This window comes from Trachemys scripta, chromosome 5 (assembly GCF_013100865.1).
Source record: "Trachemys scripta elegans isolate TJP31775 chromosome 5, CAS_Tse_1.0, whole genome shotgun sequence".
NCBI lineage: Eukaryota > Metazoa > Chordata > Testudines > Emydidae > Trachemys > Trachemys scripta.
The window spans coordinates 80,025,508-80,045,196 of NC_048302.1; the positions used below are offsets into that span (position 1 = coordinate 80,025,508).

Below are 19,689 nucleotides of genomic sequence, written 5' to 3' on the forward strand. Positions count from 1 at the left end.
CACCTTTAAGACTAACAGAAGTATTGGGAGCATAAGCTTTCATGGGTAAGAACCTCACTTCTTCAGACTTGCATCTGAAGAAGTGAGGTTCTTACCCATGAAAGCTTATGCTCCCAATACTTCCGTTAGTCTTAAAGGTGCCACAGGACCCCCCTTTGCAAAGCATGTGTGATTACTCATGCTGCATGGGCTTTTCATGCCATGTAAGACGTTCACTGATCTCAGATAAAGCTCCCATCCTCTAGCACAGGGTTTCTCAATCCCTGGGCCAGGAAGCAAAATTGGGTCACCAGAATGTTTCAGAGGGTTGGTGGCAGCTCCCAACTCACGGGGCAGGTGGGGCTTGTCTGCCTGCTCCAGGCACTGCAACCTCTCGGGTCCCAGTATCACTCACGATTAGCCCAGCCATCATGACTATGGGAATCTGGGTAGGCCAAATTTGAATGAGTGACACTGCAACCCCATGAGCCAGGTCACAACTCCACTCACACAAGTTTGGTCCAGTCAGGTGTGTGGGGACAAAACTGAGCAGCACTACAACCCTAGAGGTTGCAATGACCGGAGCGGAGAGCCAAGCCCAGCCAGCCCCACAGCACAGGAGCTGCAGGAGCCGCCACTGTGGGGTATGTGCCAGACAGGGCTCAACCTCTCCGGAGGTCAGGATCCAACTGAAACCACCCCGGGCCTCCACCCAGAGACTATTTAGTGGGTGTGACAAAAGGTCATAAAACATTTGCAAATGAGCCCAAAAAGGTTGAGAACCACTGTTCTATCACATACCATAGAACTGGCTCTTTTATCCATTCAGGAATTTAATTTCACTTGACATGTTACCACTGAAACATTTTGGTTGCACATTTATCCCTTTTTCTATGTCTTCTGTCTTACTGATTTTCTCCCCTTCCAAGCCCTAGGCTAAGCAAAGGACATAGGAAAGAGACCAACATGAAACAAAAGACACAAACTTGTTAAGGTTCCTACTATCATTGGCTCTTTTAGGTCAACACCATAAAAAAAAAAAACTATGGGGACATTATTCCTCCTTGTGTGTGTAAATATATCAATATGTATAGATAGATCAAGGTCGTAAATGAGCAAAAATGCATAATTTATGCAGAAGCTTTTTTTTCTTTATAAACTAGTTTGAAAATTCTATATATTCAGTAAAAAGGTTTATGAATTAAAGGTTTTAAACCGTCACAAAGAGCCGCTTGTTGGAAAAGCACTGCTCAATTAAAGACATCAGCATGGCTTTAGGAAGGGGAAATCACACCTAATTCACTTGATTTATAACCTTCTCCAGACTATTAAATGCTTTAAAGTATAGTCTGGGACTATAAAAACATCCTGACTTTGAAATGGAAAACTTTAGAATAAAGGCTTTGTTCTGTGACTTTTTAAAATTTTTAAATTGGTGGTGGCAATTCTAACAATGATAATATTGATATATGCAGTGTTGCTGTAGCTATGTTGTTCCCAGGATATTAGAGAGACAAGGTCTGTGAGGTAATATCTTTTAATGGGACCAACCACTGCTGGTGAAAGAGAGAGGCTTTCAAGCTTCTGAAAGCCTGTCTGTTCCACCAACAGAGGTTGGTCCCATAAAAGATATTATTTCATGCACCTTGTCTCTCTAATATTGATATTTCACTTTAAATTATTAAAAGGCACAATAATACACAGAATCAATCAGAAAAGTAGTTCAATGCAGAACAAGAGACGTCTGGTGTCTCCTGGCAATGAAAAGCACAGGATATAGTATCTATCAAAAAAGCAATTCCCTTGATTAGAAATAATCACTGTTATTAGTCTTTAATTAAATGGGCCCTGGAAGTTCAACAAACATGCACAATCAAATGACTTGTTAATTACAAATGGTCATTTGGGTACTTGGTTATAGATGTAAAGTAACTAGGAAGGTGACCTATTGCTGCCAGATGTTAGTAATTTAAAACATAATGTTTATATTATGTCCGAGCAGAAGTATTTTTTAAACATATCTATATTTGTGTGTGCGCGAGTGTGCACTTTCTTCCAGATATAATTTTCCTGAATTAAAATCAGAAGTTTCTTAAATTTGGATAAACAATAGTATTTAGCACTTTAGAACCTTAAAGCATTACATAATAAACAACTAATTAATCCCCCAGGCCACAGTCAGGTATGTTACAGATTGGGGGTGGGGTAGAAACAGTCCTGAGGGCCCATATACAAACCAGTACCACTGTGTACCATTGCATGTTTAAATGGTTACCATAAGTGCACATGTAAATTGAGTAATTGTTTATACAAACTTTCTATTTCCATGTGCCAATATGCAATTTGCATATATAATGCCTACACAAGAAAGGCACAAATTATTGTACACACTTTTACATACAGCTCTGAGCTTCACTGCGTTGGAGATACCAGGCTGCCATGCAGCATTTCTAATACAACCTAGTTAAGGTAAGTTTAGAAATGCCTAAAGCCTTTCTAGCAGTATGTCATTATTTCCATTTACAATCCTGGTCAAAACAGAGAATTAGAGAAGCACACAAATGAAATATTTTAAAAAGGCAGCTTTTGAGTCCCAACTGAATTGTGTACTACCGTCATATTATATAAACAGCACTGATTTAAACAAAGTAGTTTTGCTACTAGAAAATGCTTCTATACATTAATTTAAGGCCAGAAGGGACCATTATTCTCATCTAGTCTGACCTCTTGTATAAAAGGATATAGAATTTCAAAAAATAATTCCTGCATCAAGCTCAGTAACTTGTGGTTGATCTATACCCTCTCTTAGAAAGGCATCCAATTTTGATTTCAATTCTTCAAGAGATGGAGGTTCCAGCTGTTAGAGTCAGTAATGTTTTTGGTTGCTAAATTAATGAGCCCTTTATTATCAGCTATTATTTCCCTATGTCAGTACTTCTAGATTATGATAAAGTCTTCCATAAGGAGCGTGATCTATTTAGCTTAAGTGTCTTCCTGTATGATTTCGTGCCCTCGCCCCCCCGCCAACAGATCTTGAAAGATTCTTCTTCTCTAGACTCCCTCCCATTTTTCAATATCCTTTTTAAAGCATGGACACCAGAACTGGACACAGCAGCCCAATAACAGTCTCCAAGATGCTGTAAGCAGAGGTGATGATCACCTCCCTGCTCCTACTCTATATTTTCTTGCTTATATTGATTGTATTAGCCTTTTTACTCACATCATTGCACTGGGAGCTCATGTTCAGTTTGGTTATCCACCATGACTGCCCTGTCTGTTACAAGGTCACTGCTTTCTAGGATACTATCTTCAATCTATAAATCTGGCCTATATTCTCATTCCTAGGTGTATTGTCCTTGCATTTGACTGTATTAAAATGCATATTGTTTGAATGCACCCAGCTTAGCTTACCAAGAGATTCAAATCACTCTGCTTTTGTGATCGGTGACATCTTAAGAACCATCTTGAGGTTTGTATATTAAACATACCATATCAGAAATCAGCCATTTCAAAGTCACAGAATTTTTAGATTTGAGGAAAGAATTTTAATTGATTCCTTATGTTCTTTTCTTTAATTTCACTTTATATAAAATTGCATCTGTTCCCCACCCCAGTCTGATTTTCATTTATGTTAATAAATAAATAAATAAATAAATGTAGAGTTGTACAGCCCAAAGAAGTGGATATGTATATATTTTATGATGTTGCCAGGGCTTTGCTTTCATTTACAAATTGGAACTAGTCTCCTTTCTTGCTGTTGTTTCGAGTGCTACTTAGCTTTGCACATTCTTGTCAATATTAACTAAACAATATAGTAACAAAGCAAATGGCTAAACATATTGGAAACACACTAATTTAACATCTCTCAGGGTCACAGGGCCCCAGCTTAATTGCCTTTCTGTCAGATACTATACATCTCACAAAAATGCCTTCGGGGGGCAAGGCTATTTGAAATCAGTCCAATACAGTATGCTGGCTTTGTTTAGTCTGTGCCAAATGGATAAAGTTCAATGCTGCTTTTGTTAAGAAATCTATGCAGCATCTCCATGCTATAGCTGAGAAAGACAAAAGCTGTCACTTCATACATCAGACAACGTTCATTTTTTCCTGTGTCCCATTTCATGAATTCTTAGCTTATGTCACACTTGGAGCTTGTTAAGACATCTTTCTTAGGCACTCTGATACCATAGTGAATATTGTAGTATTAGAACCTAATCAGACAGGCACTGTTTTAACATTTTTTTTATGGCTTTCAGATGGACAGTGGTCATATGTTTGCCAGGTGTTCCACTACATCTGAGTAAAAATTGCCAACAAATCTGAATTTGTTTGAAACATCATAGTGTTTTTTATTCCTAGTTTTGTGTCTACCCAAATCTGAACAGAATCATTATTATTACTATCAAACATTTATATTATGGTAGGACCCAAAGGTCCCAAGCAGGTTTAGAACCCTTTATGTTGGACATGCCACAGGAAACAATCCCTGCCTCGACATGAAAAATCCCTTGCTGTGCCATTGCAACATTCTTCTCAACAATATGCATTTCCTAGTATTTCATCCATTGTCGTTTAAGCATCCCATGTGATAGGGCTTCCACTGCTACCTTTGGAAGACCATTGAAGGTTAAGTAATACTTCTCCATCTTTGATGTTCACAATCTTAAAATATGTATACATTGATATTCCCCCCTCCTGTATCATAAAAAATTCTTTAATGTTTCCTAGTAAATCATTCTAGCAGCCCCCTGATTATTTTTGTTCTTTTCCTTTGAACTACTTCCAGTTTATCATTATTTTTCTGGCAACGTGGTGTCGTGTTCCTGGTCTACAATCACACTATAGCCATATAGAGGAAACATTATATCCGACTTCCATGATGTGCATAAAGAACAGGAGTACTTGTGGCACCTTAGAGACTAACAAATTTATTAGAGCATAAGCTTTTGTGGGCTACATCCCACTTCTTCGGATGCATATAGAGTGAAACATATATTGAGGATATATAGGTACACACATACAGAGAGCATGAACAGGTGGGAGTTGTTTTACCAACTCAGAGGCCAATTAAGTAAGAGAAAAAAAACTTTTGAAGTGATAATCAAGATAGCTCAGTACAGACAGTTTGAAAAGAAGTGTGAGAATACTTACAAGGGGAGATAGATTCAATATGCATGTATCCCCAATTGTACATGCATTTTTGAACGACAGCTTCCAGTTTGGTGAATCACATTCACCTGAATTCTAACACAGATAAAGAACAAAGTTACTGATCTATGAAGAAAAATAACTTACACTCTTAAAAGCAGACATACTTCATGACTTGAGGATGGTCTTTTTGGTGCCATCCTTAAATCCACTAAGAATAATCATGGGAATCAGCTACTGCAGAGCCTCAACTCAGTACCATAAAAACTACTTTGGAGGGTGGGAGGAGAAGGCACAGGGATTATGAATATAAAAGAATAAATTACCTTGATGAATAATTTAATGGGGAAAAACAGTACAACTTTTGTAATGATAAATTATGTGCCTCTTAAATTGCTTAGCATTCTTTGAGAGAATTAATAAAATGCAGGCTAGAGAAGAACTTGTGGATATAATTTGGTCTTAAAAAACAAAAAAAACACTTTTGATAAAATCTGTCAGAGGCTATTAGAGAAAAGTAGAAACCACGGGGCAAAGAGATAAAAGTTGTCATGGACTTCAGAACTAGTTCAGAGATAGGAAGCAAAGAATGGATGATTTCCAGAGTGGAAACAAATTAGTAATCGATTATTCAAAGGATCAGTGCTAGGATCAGTGTTGGTTTATGCATCTAACAGTGATTTTAAAGAGGAGATAAATAGCAAAGAGGTAAAATATGCTGAGAAGAAAAATTTACTTAGATCAGTAAAAATTTACAGGGTGTTGAGCAGACAAGGAGGTTTTCATTAAAAAAAAAATGCTTGGATAACATGAAGGCAATTAAAATCCTATGTGGCCAAGTGCAAGGTAGCATATACTGAATGAAATTATGGTAACACTTTATATTAAGGGAACATTTATAAAAATAGTTTATAAAAAGTTCATAATTGATTAATAGATGTTTTAATCAATTGTTTTACATTCCAACAGGTTCCTTGTAATCATGTGCAACACTGATGCACTTACAATATATAGTACTCGTCAGTACATGTTCATATTATCAACTTATTAATCCTTTCCGAACTATTTATGTACCCTTAATATAAAGTATGCACAAAATACCACCTCATTTGTTATTACCAGCATTCATAGTACTCCCTCGCCCCATTTGCAAAAGGCCAGGTAAATAGATATATTTTTGTAAAGTGCCATAAACCCCCCACCCACTGATCTGGGTTGTTTTGGTTCAAGACAGGAATAAGTTCCAAAGTTGAGGACTCCACATGGAGAATTTCCTGCCAGCAGATCACTCACCAAGATGGGCCCAGCTCAGGTTGCCACTGACAGGGCCGGCTCTGGTTTTTTTGCCGCCCTAGGCAAAAAAGCCACCCATCCGCGCGGCGGGGAGGGTGCCGAGCCTGGTCGCGGGCCCGCAATCCCCGACCGGGCCAAAGCGACGGGGGAAGGGCGGCGAGCCCGCCGCGGCTCCGCTCTCCCTGGCGGCCAGAGCGCCAGGGGGAGGGTGGAGAGCCCCCAGCGGCCAGAGCGCCGGGGGGAGGGCGGAGAGCCCGGCCAGGGCTCTCCCCGGTGGCCAGAGCGCCGGGAGCAGGGCGGAGAGCCCCCGGCGGCCAGAGCGCTAGGGGAAGGGCGGCGAGCGCGCCGCAGCTCTCCGCTCTCTCCGACCGGCCGGAGTGCCGGTGGGAGGGCGGCAAGCCCGCTGTGGCTCCCCGCTCTCTCCGACCGGCCGGAGTGCCGGTGGGAGGGCGGCAAGCCCGCTGTGGCTCCCCGCTCTCTCCGACCGGCCGGAGTGCCGGTGGGAGGGCGGCAAGCCCGCTGTGGCTCCCCGCTCTCCCTAGCGGCTGGAGAGCTGTGGGGAGAGCGGCCAGCCCAGTTGCAGCCCCGCTCTCGGGCCGGCGCGCCCCGCCGCGCCGCCCCCCTCCAGGCGCCGCCCCAAGCACGTGCTTGGTGGGCTGGTGCCTGGAGCCGGCCCTGGCCACTGATCATAGCTGCATGTATATAGCAGAATATAGGGGAGTGAGATTGATCAGAGTGTAAATTCTAATAACAAATGACAGTCAGATATCACTATCGTCTTTTTGCTTTCCTCAACCTACCAGTATCACTTCGTTTTATCTGGACAGAGTCTCAGCCAACTAGCCCCAAGGTCGACAAGACACTGGGCACAATATTTGACAATACAGTATGGGTCAGATGAGAGTTAGATGTCATATTGAAGGCACTGTAGCTCTTGCATTCATCTACACATTGAACAGGACAGACAAGGTGGAACCCAGTTATACCCCATTTTAGGTGTGCCCTCAGGAATGATGAGTAAAACCACTCTCTGGCCTTAGGTATATTTCATGACAGCAAAATAGACTGGAAAATTTCCAGCACATTTTTTCCGGGGGGCGGACCAAGCGGGGTCGGGGGAGGCGGACTAAAAAAGATGCCAAAACATTTCACTGAAAATGTTTACTCTTTTTCAATCAGCTCAGAAAAGAATCTGCATGAGCAATATTCCACATAAATATGTGCATATGAAAAAGCTGTGCAAAGAAGCCCTTCTCTTTACCCCACCCTAGAAAAAGAGGCAGCTTCTAGATGGTGGTTCTACAATGTGATGCTTCCTGTATTTTTTTTTTCTTGCAGCAGCAACCAGGAAGAGGATGATTAATCCTTTGTTTACAATCTGCACTAATGTCTTGAATGCTAATCATTTGACTAGCAAAAAGAGGATGGCAGTTTGGAGGACAGAGCACAAAATGGCACCTGAAGTGTCCCAGATCCAGAAGGTAAAGCAGCCATTTTCTCTGGCAGGTGGAATATTTCTGCAGCACATGACAAACAACAAGTTTTGCATCAGATTCTGCAGCTCTGGAGCTACAATACACAAGAGGCCTTCCATAAGAATTTATTTTGTGTGTAGATATAACCTAATAAGGCACTTTTATAATGTTATTTATATAGTGCTTTTACTGTGTGTATTTAACATATGTTCTAAGTGTAGTATAAGGCATTGATTTGAAAGTACTTCACTTTATATACACTATACTGTAGATATCAAACAATCATAGTTTAATTAATATACAAGTACACAAGAAAAGGCACCCTAATAGTATTAAATACTATTTAGTTTGATATTATGGTTACATTTTCTAACACACCATTCTGTCAAAAGTCTAGTTAAAGTGATATATATGCTACACTTTTTGCAATGGCGCCAGTCTTTAGAAGAGTACATTGTCTTGAGAACAGATACCTCAGATAAATACAAGCACTAAGGGTTTATTGTGAAGTGTAAATGTAGTAAGAGGATTATGATGCTGATGACTCAATTCCTGAAACACCTGATTTCACCTCATTTACCTCCATGTGTGGCTTGTCTTGTTACAAGTGTGATACTTGACCTACTTTTCTGCACTATTCCCTTGGTATCAAAATACTTTCAGTTCCACACAAAAAAATAATTAAAACCCTTCTCCTCTTATAAAGATGAACAAACAAAAATTCCTCTTAAAAAACGGACCACAGCTGCTTCTTGTCCGGGACCCCACAAGGGGAGAGGCAATTCTTGATTTAGTCTTAAGTGGAGCACAGAGTTTGAGGTCAAAATAGCTAAACTGTCCAATAAGAGCTAATGTAATGTAATGAAATTTAACATCCTTGTAAGGGGCGAAAAGCCAAATAAACCCACCACAATAGCATTTAACTTCAAGAAGCGGAACTATACAAAAATGAGGAAGCTAGTTAAACAGACATTAAAAAGAACATTCACTAGGGTGAAATGCCTGCAAACTGCATGGAGACTATTAAAAACACCATAACAGAGGCTCAAACTAAATGTATATACCCCAAAAAAACAAACAACAGTAAGATGACCAAAATATTTCAGGCATCCTTTAAAAATTGGAAGTTAAATCCTACTGAAGAAAACAAAAAGGAGCATAATCTCTGCTAAATCAAATATAATTAAGCACATCAAGAAAGAATCTGAAGAGCAACTGGGAAATAGACAAAAACTAATAGCAAAATTTCTTGAAGTACATCAGAATCAGGAAGCCTGACAAACATTCAGTGGGGCCACTGGATGATCAAGGTGCTAAAGGAACAGTCCAGGAAAACAAGTGGAGAAGCTAAATGAATTCTTTGCATCAGTCTTTACTGCAGAAGATATGGGGGAGATCTCCACATGCAAGCCATTCTTTTTAGGTGACAAATCTGAGGAACTGTCACAGACTGAGGTGTCAGAGAAGGTTTTGGAACAAGTTGATACATTAAACAGTAATAAGTCACCAGGACCAGATGGGATTCACTCAAGAGTTCTGAAGGAACTCAGATATGAAATTGCAGAACTACTAACTGTGGTATATAACTTATTGCTTAAATCAGTCTTTGTGCCAGATGACTGGAGGATAGCGAACATAATGCCAATTTTAAAAAAAGGCTACAGAGGTGATTCTGGCAGTTTCAGACCATTAAGCCTAACTTCACTACCAGGCAAGTTGGTTGAAACTATAGTAAAGAACAGAATGACCAGACACAGATGAACACAATATATTGGGGAAAAGTCAACACCGCTTTTGAAAAGGGAAATCATGCCTCACCAGTCTAGTAGAATTATCTGATGGAGTGAAGAAGCACACGGACAAGAGTGATCCAGCAGATAAACTGTACCTGCACTGACCCACTATGGCCAGTCTTATATTCCCTTGTAGTGGCTCAGTGGGGGAGGGGAGCGGGGGGCCCTCCCACTCCTCGGGAGGCCACCCTGCCTCACTACATCACTGATATGTCGGCCGCTGTGGGGAACAAAGTGGTCTCCATTCGCAGCTGGGGCCCAGGCCTGTGCTCAGGCTGGGGAGGAAACAAACAGTCAATTGGCCTCAGCCCTGGATCAGGGCAGAGCTACAAAGAGTCTGAGGCTCAGGCTTCCAGCCTGAGGAAGGGGAGATTGCCACCCCCAGATTGTGGTGGCAGGGGGGACACAGGTGCACCCACTCCACTTCATCCCAGCCCAGGGCCCTAGCAGTGATAAAGTGCTTTGTGACTGGGTCAGCAGGGATCCACGCTGCAACATGCTGACTCATCCTCTGTTAGCGTTGTGGCCAGACAGGGGTCTGCTACCCCTGGGCCACTTCCACACTCCCCTTCTTGGTGTACCTGTTGCCATGAGGAGGGGGTAGAGGTTGATGGCGGCTTCTGGGACTGCGAGCAAGTCTTTGGGAATCTGGTCTGTCGGTGGTCCAGGCCAGTCGTCCTCTCCCTCCAGGGTCAGACAGCAGTCTGGGCGGTCCGGGCCATTTGTCTGCTTCCTCCGGGTCTGAATCAGCTAGCGGCCCCAGTGGCCCAGGCCAGTCCTCTGCTCCCTCAGCACCTCTGCCGCTTCCCAGCTTGGGAGGCCACAGGAGATATCTGGTGCCTCCAGTGGTTGCCTCCCTACTGAGCTTGCTGGGCTGCCTTTTATACTTCCTGCCCCTCCCACCCACTTCCTGGGGGAGGGGCAACTAGGCCCTGGTCCCACCCACCAGGGCTCAGTGCAGGGGCCCTCCTACTCCAGGTCCTAGGGAGGCCACCCTGCCTCGCTACATCCCTTATTCATGCCCCTTGCTTGCAACTGGGTCTGCATAACATGCTAGATAATAACTTGTGTCCCCTTCCCAAAGGCACCATCTGTTGGAGGTTCACAACAAAACTTAACAGGTGCATGGGGGCAGGGAGGTAAGTATTCTACCCACAATTGCACTAATTGGTAAGCTCTGAAAACTTTCCAAACTTAAAGTGTGCTGTGAATACAAGATACTTCGAACTATCAAATATTATAGAAGCATTCAATTAACCATAGAAAGGAAATCACTTCAGTTTTTGAACACTTCAGTTCTCTCACCCACGGGATGCTATGGATGTGTCTGAATCTCTTATGGAGGCAATTTAAATGTGGAGAGATAGACCTGTCAGTGTACTAGTGTTATAGTGTGATGCCCAAAGATTCTTTATGGTTGAAATTCACCCCAGTGCAGAGGACCTGTCCAAATCTCACATTAAGGGTTTAAGTGGCATGAAGGGCCCTAAATGGGTCCTCTTGTGCAAGGATGATTTCCACCCAAAGTGCATAGGAGCAGTATGAAGGATATGCCTCCTAACATCAAGGCTTCACAAATCTACTTATCACAAGTAGGGAACTTGCCCTGGTGACAGGGCAAGCCTTACCCATCAGCCACTGCTAAATTCGAGCTTTCATTTAAATAATTAAAACTCCAGCTCTCATGGTTATGAAGTTTATATTCATCCAGCTCATATTTGGAGGATTAACTGATACAGCATTGTCTTCCTGATTCTGCAGAGAGCATAAAACAATATAGCAGTGTGACTTTTCCAAGGCCAACTCCTGGCCTGGCCCCAACACACAGCACAAGCATCTGGGCTGTGCAGACACCTGCCTTTGCTGGTGAAATAAACCCTGAGAAATATATGCATCAAATGACATAGCGGGCACCCAACTACTCAACTCCCCACCAAACCCATCAGTTCCCCCCGTCAAAATGATCAATTAGCTTCACAGGAATATATCAATTGTCCTCTGAATCCACACTATTTATTCCCCTATCAATCCACCCTCTGTGAATTTTACTCTCCCTGCAATCCATTAGTTTCCCCTCTTCCCCAGTTCTTCACACACAGGGTTATCATTGTCTTTTCTCAGCAGCTGAGACTGCAGTGGTACCTCTTCCCTTTCCTTGTTGGCTGTTTAGTATTCCCTTTCCTCAGCTTCCTCTCTCTCTCTCTTTCAATTGGCTGGCTGGGATTCTCAACTGTCAGCTCTACCCACCTGGTCAGCCAGCAAAGAAACCTGAAGACCCCAGAGTGAGCTGGAGAACAGGGCTGGAAGCTGGAGCTTCCAGCCAAGAGTCAGATAGTAGGCAGGCCTCACTGTTATTGGAGAAGTTACTCTGAGGCCACTGAAAGAGAAAGGATTCCCTCACTCCAGATTACTCACCAGAGGTGGAAACAGTCTATGCCTGCTTCTGTGTCAGGACACTAGAGTGTGGCCAGGTGGTATCCTGACAATATAAATCAGCTTAGCTCCAGCAGGTAATATTCCTTGTGTTGGACAGGTGTAAGTTGGCTGGTAGGCTTTGCCCCAAAATTAACCAGCATGAACTTGGCAGATCAGAAGCAATGAAGTGTGGTGTTCTGTGAACACTCGTTGCGATAAAAGATCAGAGGTGCCGGAGCTCCATATGAATTCTACAAGTTTCAGTATCTCTTGAACTTTCTAATTTGGGGAGCATGTGCTTTTAAAACATTTTTCATTGTTTATGCTGTTCTGATTTTTTTGCTCTACAAACACTTGTGCTTCTTCCCAAATTTATGGAGGTCAATTCCATGTACTGGGAATACCCCTGAATCATGAAGTACAGTTACACCATTACATCAGGGAGCTTCACTATTATATTTTGATACTGAATGAGAGGAGTTAAGACAAACAAGAAACTATGCTAGAGTCCAAATAGTTGGAGGTCTGACCACCTGCCTCAAATCCCTAAATAAAAACATCCATTCCTACAGAGTGCCAGACTTTGGTGGTATACCATGAATAAGTGATCGATTTGCAAGAACAGAAAACTGACACCTCTACAAAGTCACTGAAATTCCCTAGTCCTCCTTCCACACTGCAATATCGCTGTTCTCCAAAGAGTTCTGCCTTCTGAGCATTGACCTAACTTCACCCTCAGTAGTCTGCAATTAAAAGCAAAACTCAGGGTAGGGAGCCACCCAGATAAAATATTTTGCATAACCTGCAAGGGGGAAAAGTTTGAAGATTTCAAAATTATTGTAATCTTCAGTTGCTTTTTATTTATAGTCAAACACCAATTTGCTTTAAAATATTTTTTTATGAACAGAAAGCAGTGTTGTTAATCTATAAACAATATATTTTCTGGACATTTGTGTAAGAGACTGCCTGATAGAAATATACAATTAGTTGCTATGTATGTTTAGGCACTCTGTTTATACATATCCTCCATTTCTTCAATTTATCAGAAAGCCCTTTTCCCACCTGCATGTTTGACAGGTATAAGGCAGCAGACTAGCAGTGGGAGAGCTTCTTTAAGTGTATGTAGTCAATTATCTGTGTACACACACAGACACACACAGCATGAAAGGGGAAGTGATGTATTAAAGGTATGTGTAATTTATCACATGCAATAAATCTGTTGGCATAGCTGTGCTATTTGTCACATGCCTCTGACCATATTACCTGCTCCTGGAAGGCAGCACTGAATAGAAATGGCCCTCTTCCTGCTTTGTTCCCGCCATACAACCACTGAAATGCCCACTGCCACTCTGCCCTTTTGCTGGTCCTTTCCCTTCACTTCAGGTACCATCACTGACTATACATTTATTCCCCCAGAACTCTCTTGCACTGAATTGATGATAGACTAACATGATTAACCAGTACTTCATCTCTCATTTGCCCCCCATCCTTTGTTTAAGAACACCCTCATGAGGTGTGAAGCACACAATCCCCCAAATTATGTACTCTTCTATACAGAGAGAGTGCACGCTTTCTTCAGTCTTCATTAAATATGGAAAATGCATGAGAATTACTATTACCCATTTATATTTCAGTTCTCCTGTGGCCTTATTATATTATCCCAAGGCAGTGATAGAGTACAGAATTATCTCAAACCATGTCTTTGCAGGCCCTATTAAATCTCCAGTGCCTAGGAGCATTTAAAAAGGTGTTTAGTGACCTTCTGTACCGGAAATTTGTCTGTTGGGAATGGGAAAGACTTTTTCTTACTCTAGCAAGTAAAGTTTTAGAGCATGTTGCCTGTCTTCTTGTGTGTCTCCAGAGTGTGCAATGCGTAAAGTGCAGTGTAAAGAGGACCTGGAGTCAATTGTTTGGGGAGATTCTCTCCTTCTCCCCCCATTAACAATAACATGAATAGACTGTTTAGAATGTGTCGGTGCAAACACACAATTATGATCTCACGCAAGAGCAAGCAAGAGAGCTTGGCTTGTGATTTGCTTTCAGATTCATATCTTCAATAATAGCAAGAGGAACACATAGCAAAGAATTCCTTCATACATATAGATTATGTGCTTTCAAATTTGTCGTCTACAACCTATCCTGAAGGACAATCCCTCACTCTCACAGATCTTGGGAGGCAGGCCAGCCCTCGCTTACAGACAGCCCTCCAACCTGAAGCAAATACTCACCAGCAACCACACACCAAAAACACTAACCCAGGAACCTATCCTTGCAACAAAGCCCATTGCCAACTCGGTCCACATAGCTATTCAGGGGACACCATCATAGGACCTAATCACATAAGCCACTATCAGAGGCTCGTTCACCTGCACATCTACCAATGTGATATATGCCATCCTATGCCCCTCTGCCATGTACATTGGCTAAACCAGAAAGCCTCTACACAAAAGAATAAATGGACACAAATCAGATGTCAAGAATTAGAACATTAAAAAACAGTTGGAGAACACTTCAACCTTCCTGGTCATTCAATTACAGACCTAAAAGTCGCAATTATTCAACAACAAAAACAGACTCAAACGTGAAACCGCAGAACTGGAATTAATTTGCAAAATGGACACCATTAAATTAGGCTTGAATAAAGACTGGGAGTGGATGAGTCAATACACAAACTAAAAACTATTTCCCCATGCTAATTTCCCCCCTACTGTTATTCACACCCTCTTCTCAATTGTTTGAAATGGGTCATCCTGATTATCACTACAAAAGTTTATTTTCTCCTGCGGATAATAGCCCACCTTAATTGATTAGTCTCATTAGAGTTGGTATGGCAACCCCCATTTTTTCATGTTCTCTGTATATATCTATTATATATCTTCCTACTATATTTTCCACTGAATGATCTGATGAAGTGGGCTTTAGCCCATGAAAGCTTATGCTCAAATAAATTTGATAGTCTCTAAGGTGCCATAAGTACTTCTCGTTCTTTTTACTAATAGGAAATGCATTCATTTTTATTATGTAGCTGTCAATGTTTTGGTTATCTTTGTAAGATTGCAATGTCACAGTTGAATTTTAGACTCTTTGTGAAACTAAGAGCAGTTCATTTAACAAAACAAGTTTTATTCCAGTCTGAATTTTCACTCTTCTCCACTGCCTGGCTTTACAAAAAAAAAAGAAAAAAAAAAGAAAAAAAATTATTAAAGACGACATTGTTAACCTCTTTAGGATAAGAAGTGTGCCTCCTCCATAAAGGAAGAAAATCCCAGGCGTCCTCCTTGAATGTTATGTATAATACAGAAAACAGGAATGAGGAGGCATTCAATATATTTTAGTATCTTTTGCACATTGGGTCCTCTAAAAATCTAAACCTAATTGTCTCAAACAGCTATACATACATATATGCTTCATGAGATGTACATATCATCTGGTAAAGTACAGTACATTGTGGGGCCTAACCACGTTGACAAGGTCCATTTAAAAATCACAGTAATCAAGTTTTCCTTAAGGGTCTCATTTTTAAGCTCATTCACATTCTTCTCAGAAGAATATCTGATGTTATAACATCTAGTTCCCCCACAAAAGATTAAAGAGTACTCAACTCATGAATAAAAATTCTGTACACAAAAGATTCCTGAAGGAATCCTTCCCACTGAAATTGCTGATGTCACACTGTATCAGCAAAAAAACACCAATTCACTCAATATAAAAGAGTGATTAGTATTCCAATACATTCAGTTGTGAAAAAGGACAATCAATCATCATTAAAATATATGTATAGTTATGGTGCTGCCAAGAAGCACATTACTCATAATGGTGGTGCTATCGTATGCAAATCATCATGCACCATTAACCTCTGAGTTGGATTTGAGGTAGTCATTTGGGTTATTATTGCAATCTCTTAACTATTTTGATAAACCCTTCTGCCAGGCCGAGTTGATAGCAGCAAGGGCCAGGTTCATAGGGGTCCCCTCCCAACAGCGTAACACAAAACCAGCTCGAGCTCCCACCCAGTTACCTGGGAAAAATCTTACACACACCCCTGGGTGCCTTGAAGAGGCAATACTTCCCCTCTCTCAAACACAGAGTCTCAGTGTAGCAGAAAATGTTTAACAACATGAGGTAAAGAACATAGCATTAAATTGGGAAACCACCACAACTAGAGAGTTCATAGACCAAACCATGAGCGAAGACCCACCCCAGCAAATTGGGCCGTGTCCTTTCCCGTTGGTTCTTGAAAACCAGCAACCCAAAAATCGCCCAAAGTCCCAAAAGTCACCACGAGCCGCTCCACTCCACCAGCCGTCCTGTGAGCCGCTCCTGCCGTCCCATGAACTGCTCTGCTCTACCGGCTGCTCCGTTCCACTCACCGACCTGTGAGCCGCTCCAGCCATCCCCCACAAATGGCTCTGCGCCACTCTGCTTGCCGTTCCTTGGGTTGCTCCAACCGTCCCCGCAAAGCTCCATTCTGCTAGCTGCTCCTTCAGCCGTCCCTGCAAACTGCTCTGCCAGCCGCTTGGCAATATAGCTTCAGGCTCCCCTACTAGTTAACACAGCACTCAGTGATCTTGGCTCTTAGTAACTTTAGCTCTTTAGTAACTTTAGCTCTTTTCTGATTTCAGTTAGTAGTAGGGGAGCCCCAGTGCTGGTGCACTATTGGCCCAAAGTGAATTCAGCTCAGCAGCCTGCAACTAGACTCCTAATAGAATTAAAGTTCTCTCTGACATTCAACAGTGGAGAGAGGAGGAGGTGCAATTGGTGTTTCAGGCTCACAAAAGGGTCCCACACCACCAGGTACAAATACCTGCCACAACCTCTCTCAATTCACTAGGTTTTGTAACCGGTGCCCCTTGTCAAGCGAGTGCTACTTAATTAATGGTGAGTCCGTCTGTCATACAACAGTTTCACTGGCCTTGATTCACAGAATCAGGGTAACAAAACTTTATTCTTCCTGCCCCAATAACAGAGAAACTGGGGATACCACACCAGCCAAAGTAACCACTTTCAGTTGCTGTTGTCTCATGCCAGGTGTGTGGGTGTGCCTATGCAAACAAGATCAGCCCCTGGAGTTCTTTTCCACACTCGCCATAATTCACCACCAGATGTCAGGGTAGAGGTCATCCTGACTCTGCTTACATCCATAATCTAAAATACTGTGACGGGTTGGATCACAGAAACCCCCTTGTGAGATGCCACCCGATGTGTGAAGACTACCCCTGCTTCTGTTTTCCCTGCCAGCTCAGGACTCCAGCACCCTCTGTCTTGCTGCTCCAACACAGACCCAGGGTCTGAATCACTTGCCCCAAAGCTGCAAGTTTACCTGAAAACAGCTCACAGAAGTGTGTTTGTCTTTAGCACTCAGATGCCCAACTCCCAATGGGGTCTAAACACAGACAAATCCGTTTTACCCTGCATAAGGCTTATGCAGGGCAAACTCATAAATTGTTCACCCTCTATAACACTGATAGAGAGATATGCACAGTTGTTTGCTTAGGGTTACCATCTGTCCGGGTTTCCCCGGACATGTCTGGGTTTTTCAGCTTTAAATGGCCGTCCGGGGGGAGATTTCTAATCAAGTAGAAATGTCTGGGATTTCCCCCTTCCCCTCAGGCCGAGTACGGCGCGGCTGATTGGATGCCTGGCCTGATTGAAAGCCGCTCGCAGCCACTAGGGCCTCTAGCAGCCAGAGTCACTCCCCCTCCTCCACTTCCTCCTCTCCCACAGAGCAGCGCGGCAGTGTTTGAGTCCACGTGGAGCCTGTAGCTCTCCCTCTGCCTGGTGAGCGGGGGGAGCAGGGCAGGCGGCGGGGGAATGTAGAGGCTGCAGGGGCAGGGGGTACAGAGGCTGCAGGGCGAATGGGGAGCAAGGGGCACAGAGGCTGCAGGGGCAGGGCAGGGGGCACAGAGGCTGCAGGGTGAGTGGGGAACAGGGGGCACAGAGGCTGCAGGAGCAGGGCAGGCAGGGGGCGCAGAGGCTGCAGGGCGAGTGGGGAGCAGGGGGCACAGAGGCTGCAGGGTGAGGCAGAGCAGGGCAGGCAGGGGCATAGAGGCTGCGGGGCGAGTGGGGAGCAGGGAAGCACTTAGCAACCCCCAACCAAGATCAGAGGAGGAGGGGGAATGCGGGGTGCTCAGAGAAGGGGGCAGAGTTGGGGCAGGGACTTTGGAGAAGGGGTTGGAATGGGGGCGGAGAAGGGGTGGGGTTGGGGAGGGGCCGGGGCGGAGTTGGGGCAGGGCCGGGGGCGGGACCGGGGCCCCGTGGAGTGTCCTCTTTTTTAAATGTTTGAATATGGTAACCCTAGTTTGCTCCCCCAGGTATTAATACATACTCTGAGTAAATTACTAAATAAAAAGTGATTTTATTAAATACAGACAGTAGGATTTAAGTGGTTCCAAGTAGTAACAGACAGAACAAAGTAAGTCACCAAGTAAAATAAAATAAAATGCGCAAATTTATGTCTTATCAAACTAAATACAGATAAGTTCCTCACCAGTTCCAGAATGCTCCTTTTTACAGGCTAATCTCCTTTTAGCCTGGGTCCAGCAATCACTCACACCCCCTGTAGTTACTGTCGTTTGTTCCAGTTCCCTTCAAGTATCCTGGGGGGTGAGGGTGGAGAGGCTCCTTCCTTAGCCAGATGAAGACAAAATGGAGGGGTCTCCCACAGGTTTAAATAGACTCTCTCTTGTGGGTGGAGACCCCCTTCCTCCCTCCTATGCAAAGTCCAGCTCCAAGATGGAGTTCTGGAGTCACCTGGGGAAGTCACATGCCCCTGCATGTCTCAGTCTTTACAAGCCGAAGCCATTGTCCACATGGTATCTTGCATGTCTCCAGAAAGACTTCTTATGTGGATTGGAGCATTCCAAGATGCATTGTTCCCCAAGTGTTTCCTGATCAGGTACTTAACTTGGCGAATTCCTTCCTAAAGAAGCTGACCAAATGCCTCACAAAGCTTACTTAGAAACCAAGCAAGCATACAGCCCATATTCTTAACCTCAAGTAGAAAATTATATATATGTACAACTAGGATGAATAGATATAGTAGACCATAACCTTTACGGAGATATGTTACATGGCACAGGCAGCACAAAACATATTCCAGTTATGTCATACATACATTTATAAACACCCCCCCCCATAAAGCCTTATGGGGTACATTGTCACAGATACAAGACAACAATGCAGCAAAGGACAGATTTAGTCTTATTACACAGGATATATTCACTCTGCTATAAATTATCTTGTTTCTCTTCATCAACCCAATTTGCAAATGCTTGTAAGTCAGGGCTAAAAAATGTGTTTTAACAAAGAAGTGTCAGCCTGGGATTTTTTTTTTTTTAAATAATTGCTTTTAAAAAATGATACTACTTTGATGAAAGGAACCATAAAAGTGCACAGAGTCTTAAAGCACCTCGCAGACACTAAATGAGCCTTTGTGTATCCCTATACCTCTGAAATGCTACAAAACTGTGCTCCACGGGCAGGGCCAGCTCTAGCTTTTTTGCTGCCCCAAGGAGCAAAAAAAAAAGCGCCGCCCCCCGAGGCCCCCCACCGAGCGCCGCCCCCCCGCCAAGCGCCGCCGAACCCCC

The 19,689-nt window shown here is 43.1% G+C and overlaps 1 long non-coding RNA gene across 1 annotated transcript in view; it reads right to left on the reverse strand.

Annotated features, from left to right (window-relative positions):
- Positions 1 to 5,136: 5,136 nt before the first annotated feature.
- The window catches only part of LOC117878122, a 46,925-nt gene continuing 32,372 nt past the window's right edge, over positions 5,137 to 19,689 (reverse strand). Inside the window, exon 3 of the long non-coding RNA XR_004645897.1 lies at positions 5,137 to 5,223. This is a non-coding gene — a long non-coding RNA (uncharacterized LOC117878122). The remainder of the gene's footprint in view (positions 5,224 to 19,689) is intronic.